An 8235-nucleotide genomic window follows, 5' to 3' on the forward strand; every position below is an offset into this window, starting at 1 on the left:
TTGGTGGCGTTGTCAGATATCACAAATCCCCAGGAGAGTCTAAGTGGGGTAAGCCACTGGGCGATGATTTCCCTCAGTTTCTCTAAGAGGTTGTCGGCGGTGTGCCTCTTACTGAAACCGGTGATACACAGCGTAGCCTGCCTTGTAACGAGCTGGCGTTTCTGAGATGCTGCTACTGGTGACGCTGCTGCTGTTGCTGCGTAAGGTGATACATCTACCCAGTGGGCTGTCACAGTCATATAGTCCTTAGTCTGCCCTGTTCCACTTGTCCACATGTCCGTGGTTAAGTGGACATTGTGTACAACGGCATTTTTCAGGACACTGAGGACACTTTTTCTGACGTTTCTGTACAGTCTCGGTATCGCCTGCCTAGTGAAGTGGAATCTAGACGGTATTTGGAACCGGGGACACACTACCTCCATCAATTGTCTAAATCCCACTGCACTAATGGCGGATACCGGACGCACGTCTAACACCAACATAGCAGTCAAGGCCTCAGTTATACGTTTTGCTTCAGGATGACTGCTGTCGTACTTCATCCTCCTCGCTAAGGACTGTTGGAGGGTCAATTGTTTAGTAAAAGTAGTGGTGTTCCTACTTCCTCTCTGGGATGATGAACGACTCCCAGCAGCAGCAACAGCAGCAGCGGCAGCAGTAGGCGTAGCAATGCAGGATCCTCCAGAGGAATCCCGGATAGGAGAGTCAGTCATGCCAGTGACATGGCCTGCAGGACTACTTCCGATCCTGACTAAGGAGGAAATTGACGAGGAGGGAGTTGACGGTGTGGTTTGCAGGCGCTTGGATACAACAGGACAACGGGATTTAGGTGTCCCTGGACTGCTTACGGTCTTAGCCAAAGTTTCTGAACTTGACAGTAACTTTTTATGAACGCGCTGCAGGTGCCGTATAAGGGAGGATGTTCCTAGGTGGTTGACGTCCCTACCCCTACTTATTTCACCTTTACATATGGTACATATGGCAAGACAGTTGTTGTCCGGATTTGGATAGAAATATTGCCAGACCAAAGAGGTGGAATGTTTGGTCTTCTGCCCAGGCATGACCGTGATGGGCTTTTTCATCCCACGGACAACAACTGTCTCCCCCGGAGCCTGATTTAAACAAACCACATCACCATCAGAATCCTCCTCGCCAACTTCCTCCTCAGCGCCAGCTACACCAGTATCCTCATCCTGTTGTACTTCAACAGTGACATCTTCAATTTGCATATCAGCAAGTGGACTGTGGGTGCTCCTTTCAGCACTTGCAGGGGGCATGCAAATGGTGGAAAGAGCCACCTCTTCCCGTCCAGTGCTGGGAAGGTCAGGCATCGCAACCACCACCACACTTGGACTCTCCTTGGGGATTTGTGATATCTTCTTAGAAAGCACAGTTCTTCGCTGTGCTTTTGCCAGCTTAACTCTTTTGATTTTTTTAGTGGGAGGAGGGCTTCCATCGTCATGTGAAGCTGAACCACTAGTCATGAACATACTAGGGATCGACCTTAGCCGTTCCTTGCCACTCCGTGTCGTAAATGGCATATTGGCAAGTTTACGTTTCTCTTCAGCTGATTTAAATGTCTTTTTCAAGGTCATTTTCCTGAACTTTGCCATTTGGGATTGTATGTGCCCTCTACTATGACATTGGGCATCGGCCTTGGCAGACGACGTTGATGGCATGTTATCGTCTATGTCATGACTAGTGGCAGCAGCTTCAGCACTAGGAGGAAGTGGTTCTTGATCTTTCTCTATTTTATTTTTATCGGAGAAAGTTTGGTCCTCCATTTATGTTATATCGATTTGATATATACGTGCGGCTAAACACAGAAAATAATTTTTTTTTTGGTTTGGACTGGAGTGTACTTTGTGGGTTACAGCACCCTTTAACGGTCAAGCCAGCCGGCCCTTTACTTATGACACAGGCGCACTCTTGGCACTACTTTGTTGATGCACGTGCGGCTACTGCGCACACAATTCACAAACACAGAAAATAATTTTTTTTTGGTTTGGCCTGGAGTGTACTTTCGGGGGTTACAGCACCCTTTAACGGTCAAGCCAGCCGGCCCTTTACTTATGACACAGGCGCACTCTTGGCACTACTTTGTTGATGCACGTGCGGCTACTGCGCACACAATTCACAAACACAGAAAATAATTTTTTTTTGGTTTGGACTGGAGTGTACTTTCGGGGGTTACAGCACCCTTTAACGGTCAAGCCAGCCGGCCCTTTACTTATGACACAGGCGCACGCTTGGCACTACTTTGTTGATGCACGTGCGGCTACTGCGCACACAATTCACAAACACAGAAAATAATTTTTTTTTTGGTTTGGACTGGAGTGTACTTTCGGGGGTTACAGCACCCTTAACGGTCAAGCCAGCCGGCCCTTTACTTATGACACAGGCGCACGCTTGGCACTACTTTGTTGATGCACGTGCGGCTACTGCGCACACAATTCACAAACACAGAAAATAATTTTTTTTTTGGTTTGGACTGGAGTGTACTTTCGGGGGTTACAGCACCCTTAACGGTCAAGCCAGCCGGCCCTTTACTTATGACACAGGCGCACGCTTGGCACTACTTTGTTGATGCACGTGTGGCTACTGCGCACACAATTCACAAACACAGAAAATAATTTTTTTTTTGGTTTGGACTGGAGTGTACTTTCGGGGGTTACAGCACCCTTAACGGTCAAGCCAGCCGGCCCTTTACTTATGACACAGGCGCACGCTTGGCACTACTTTGTTGATGCACGTGCGGCTACTGCGCACACAATTCACAAACACAGAAAATAATTTTTTTTTTGGTTTGGACTGGAGTGTACTTTCGGGGGTTACAGCACCCTTAACGGTCAAGCCAGCCGGCCCATTACTTATGACACAGGCGCACGCTTGGCACTACTTTGTTGATGCACGTGTGGCTACTGCGCACACAATTCACAAACACAGAAAATAATTTTTTTTTTGGTTTGGACTGGAGTGTACTTTCGGGGGTTACAGCACCCTTAACGGTCAAGCCAGCCGGCCCTTTACTTATGACACAGGCGCACGCTTGGCACTACTTTGTTGATGCACGTGCGGCTACTGCGCACACAATTCACAAACACAGAAAATAATTTTTTTTTGGTTTGGACTGGAGTGTACTTTGGGGGTTACAGCACCCTTAACGGTCAAGCCAGCCGGCCCTTTACTTATGACACAGGCGCACGCTTGGCACTACTTTGTTGATGCACGTGCGGCTACTGCGCACACAATTCACAAACACAGAAAATAATTTTTTTTTGGTTTGGACTGGAGTGTACTTTCGGGGGTTACAGCACCCTTAACGGTCAAGCCAGCCGGCCCTTTACTTATGACACAGGCGCACGCTTGGCACTACTTTGTTGATGCACGTGTGGCTACTGCGCACACAATTCACAAACACAGAAAATAATTTTTTTTTTGGTTTGGACTGGAGTGTACTTTCGGGGGTTACAGCACCCTTAACGGTCAAGCCAGCCGGCCCTTTACTTATGACACAGGCGCACGCTTGGCACTACTTTGTTGATGCACGTGCGGCTACTGCGCACACAATTCACAAACACAGAAAATAATTTTTTTTTTGGTTTGGACTGGAGTGTACTTTCGGGGGTTACAGCACCCTTAACGGTCAAGCCAGCCGGCCCTTTACTTATGACACAGGCGCACGCTTGGCACTACTTTGTTGGTGCACGTGTGGCTACTGCGCACACAATTCACAAACACAGAAAATAATTTTTTTTTTGGTTTGGACTGGAGTGTACTTTCGGGGGTTACAGCACCCTTAACGGTCAAGCCAGCCGGCCCTTTACTTATGACACAGGCGCACGCTTGGCACTACTTTGTTGATGCACGTGCGGCTACTGCGCACACAATTCACAAACACAGAAAATAATTTTTTTTTTGGTTTGGACTGGAGTGTACTTTCGGGGGTTACAGCACCCTTAACGGTCAAGCCAGCCGGCCCTTTACTTATGACACAGGCGCACGCTTGGCACTACTTTGTTGATGCACGTGTGGCTACTGCGCACACAATTCACAAACACAGAAAATAATTTTTTTTTTGGTTTGGACTGGAGTGTACTTTCGGGGGTTACAGCACCCTTAACGGTCAAGCCAGCCGGCCCTTTACTTATGACACAGGCGCACGCTTGGCACTACTTTGTTGATGCACGTGCGGCTACTGCGCACACAATTCACAAACACAGAAAATAATTTTTTTTTGGTTTGGACTGGAGTGTACTTTGGGGGTTACAGCACCCTTAACGGTCAAGCCAGCCGGCCCTTTACTTATGACACAGGCGCACGCTTGGCACTACTTTGTTGATGCACGTGCGGCTACTGCGCACACAATTCACAAACACAGAAAATAATTTTTTTTTGGTTTGGACTGGAGTGTACTTTCGGGGGTTACAGCACCCTTAACGGTCAAGCCAGCCGGCCCTTTACTTATGACACAGGCGCACGCTTGGCACTACTTTGTTGATGCACGTGTGGCTACTGCGCACACAATTCACAAACACAGAAAATAATTTTTTTTTTGGTTTGGACTGGAGTGTACTTTCGGGGGTTACAGCACCCTTAACGGTCAAGCCAGCCGGCCCTTTACTTATGACACAGGCGCACGCTTGGCACTACTTTGTTGATGCACGTGCGGCTACTGCGCACACAATTCACAAACACAGAAAATAATTTTTTTTTGGTTTGGACTGGAGTGTACTTTCGGGGGTTACAGCACCCTTAACGGTCAAGCCAGCCGGCCCTTTACTTATGACACAGGCGCACGCTTGGCACTACTTTGTTGATGCACGTGCGGCTACTGCGCACACAATTCACAAACACAGAAAATAATTTTTTTTTTGGTTTGGACTGGAGTGTACTTTCGGGGGTTACAGCACCCTTAACGGTCAAGCCAGCCGGCCCTTTACTTATGACACAGGCGCACTCTTGGCACTACTTTGTTGATGCACGTGCGGCTACTGCGCACACAATTCACAAACACAGAAAATAATTTTTTTTTGGTTAGGACTGGAGTGTACTTTCGGGGGTTACAGCACCCTTTAACGGTCAAGCCAGCCGGCCCTTTACTTATGACACAGGCGCACGCTTGGCACTACTTTGTTGATGCACGTGCGGCTACTGCGCACACAATTCACAAACACAGAAAATTATTTTTTTTTTGGTTTGGACTGGAGTGTACTTTCGGGGGTTACAGCACCCTTAACGGTCAAGCCAGCCGGCCCTTTACTTATGACACAGGCGCACGCTTGGCACTACTTTGTTGATGCACGTGCGGCTACTGCGCACACAATTCACAAACACAGAAAATAATTTTTTTTTTGGTTTGGACTGGAGTGTACTTGGGGGTTACAGCACCCTTTAACGGTCAAGCCAGCCGGCCCTTTACTTATGACACAGGCGCACGCTTGGCACTACTTTGTTGATGCACGTGCGACTACTGCGCACACAATTCACAAACACAGAAAATAATATTTTTTTTGGTTTGGACTGGAGTGTACTTTCGGGGGTTACAGCACCCTTAACGGTCAAGCCAGCCGGCCCTTTACTTATGACACAGGCGCACGCTTGGCACTACTTTGTTGATGCACGTGCGGCTACTGCGCACACAATTCACAAACACAGAAAATAATTTTTTTTTTGGTTTGGACTGGAGTGTACTTTCGGGGGTTACAGCACCCTTAACGGTCAAGCCAGCCGGCCCTTTACTTATGACACAGGCGCACGCTTGGCACTACTTTGTTGATGCACGTGCGGCTACTGCGCACACAATTCACAAACACAGAAAATAATTTTTTTTTTGGTTTGGACTGGAGTGTACTTTCGGGGGTTACAGCACCCTTAACGGTCAAGCCAGCCGGCCCTTTACTTATGACACAGGCGCACGCTTGGCACTACTTTGTTGATGCACGTGCGGCTACTGCGCACACAATTCACAAACACAGAAAATATATTATTTTTTTAGCACTTGGGGGGAGCACCCCTGATGGACAGAGCACCCCCTGGACAACACTACAGCACTCCTTTAGGACTGGGACACTGCACAGGACTTTGGAGTGGACACAGCCCCTATGGAGAACTGACTGCACAACACAGTCCAGCCAGCCCCTATGGACTTTGAAGTAGTGGACACAGCCCCTATTAACAACAGCAGCACAGCACAACACAGCCAGCCCCTATGGACTTTGAAGTAGTGGACAACAGCAGCACTACACTACACTACACTACACAGCCCTAACTCCCACCCTCCCTCTTCACTGTCCACAGCCGAGTGAGAAAATGGCGCCGACGTGTGTACCTTATATAGGATCCAAAACCCGCGAGACTCGGAAGGCGGGAAGATGACGTTTTGCCTCGATTTCAGATCCGAGTCAGGCGGGAAAAGTCGAGCCTGACTCGGATCGGACTCGGATCGGGGGGGCTCGGGGGGGTTCGGATTTCAGAAATCCGAACCCGCTCACCCCTAGTCTTGACCATCGCGACCATCGGGCTTGCGACCGAGACCCTGCGGTAGGGTCTCGCTGCCGCAAGCCCTGGAGTGATTTTGGCTCTATCAGAACCAAAATCACTCCCACTGACATCACTAGTGATGTCAGTGGGGCCGGCTTGAGACGGTAGGCGTTCCCATGGGAACGCCTCCTTCTGGCAGGCACGCCCCCGGCACGCCCATCAAAGGGGGCGTGCTGTCAATCAACATCGACAGCACGCCCCCTTTGGTGCGAGACCCGGAGCGATGGTGAGCCCGTCGATCGCCGGGTCTCGCGCATGCGCACGACGGAGCTACCTCAGTTGTGAGCATGCGCAGTGGGGAACATCGACCCGCTTGCGAGCGTCCTGCCGCTGGCGAGCGGGTCTGAATGACCCCCTCAGGCCTGAGTCCCAATTATCGGGAATCTGCACATGCACAGAAGCCATTCTGCGAGTGTGCAGAATGAGTCCTGATTAGACGCACGCAAGTCCTTGAATGCCTCTGCCTTATTGAAAGGCAGAGGCATTGAAAGGGCGATGCGGCAGGCGTTCACGGAAATGGGGCCCCAATTTCCGGGGGTGGCCAGCCCAGGGACTGCAGTGGACGTACGGAGTCTGCTGGGCTTGGAAGCCGGCGCATGGCGCGAGGCCTGAGCCCGCAAGCAGATACGTGCACTGCGTTCGCATCCACGTCTCCATTGGATTGCATCGTGCAACTGCAGTGTGCGCCATAGCGTACCGTAGCATACGCTGCTGTGGGTAATCGCATGGCGCGATGCGTGTGCACGTTTGTTGCGCAATCGGCAAGGATGCTAGACACGTCTGTACTCTCATTAAACACAACTTAAGGCGCATATCCACTACACGATTCGCTCCATGAGCGATATCGTGTAGTGTGTCCCCGGCAGTGCTGTGCTCAATGTCCTTAACGACATTGAGCACACGCACTGAACGATATAAGTGACGTCACCCTCCCTCATCCCCGTACTTGCAGAACTTAACAATACCGTCAGGTTGCCCTGCAAGTACGGACGATGAACGACGTCGTCAGTGACCAGCGGGAGCACGCATCGCTGGTCGTTAACGACATATCCACTGGACGATATAATGAACGATATCGTTATCGTTCATTATATCGTCTAGTGGATACGCGGAATTACTCCAGTCCGAGGAATGTACTTATTGGTCTTCATTAGCCACTTTGAGGAATTGTGTTTGAGATCCTGATAGTATTTATTTAAACAGGCTGCTTATAGTTCCCCTTCCGCGGGTCCATAGGGAGGTGGCAGAGCTAACATGAGGTAATTTACTGCATTTTAGCCCATTCCCCTCCCTACAGAGGCACTATTCCTAGCAATTATCTCCCATGTGGGAGATCCGACCACTCTTCTAGAGGTGCGGGAGGCTATCCAAAATGTCGCACATCAACTGGATCAGTGTAATCCAGCAGAGCAGTTTTCTCACTTCCAGTTGTTTTAATTATGCGAATAAGATGCACATTTGAGCGAGGAAGATACTCAGCGTGGCCTAGAGATGCTGTTTGGTGCAACTGAAGTCACATCTGTACTCCCGAATCTTGGGTGGCTCTCCTAGACAGTCAGAAAAGTAAGCAAGTCACCAGGAGGCCTCCCTCCGCTGCCACCCACTACTGAGCAGCTACAGCGATTGGCACTGAATTGCATCGTCATAGCCCCATCAACGCTTCACAGTGCCCGGAATTTGTATAGCGGGAACAGG

This window comes from Taudactylus pleione, unplaced genomic scaffold (assembly GCF_031769625.1).
Source record: "Taudactylus pleione unplaced genomic scaffold, aTauple2 ptg000493l, whole genome shotgun sequence".
NCBI classification, from domain to species: Eukaryota; Metazoa; Chordata; class Amphibia; order Anura; family Myobatrachidae; genus Taudactylus; species Taudactylus pleione.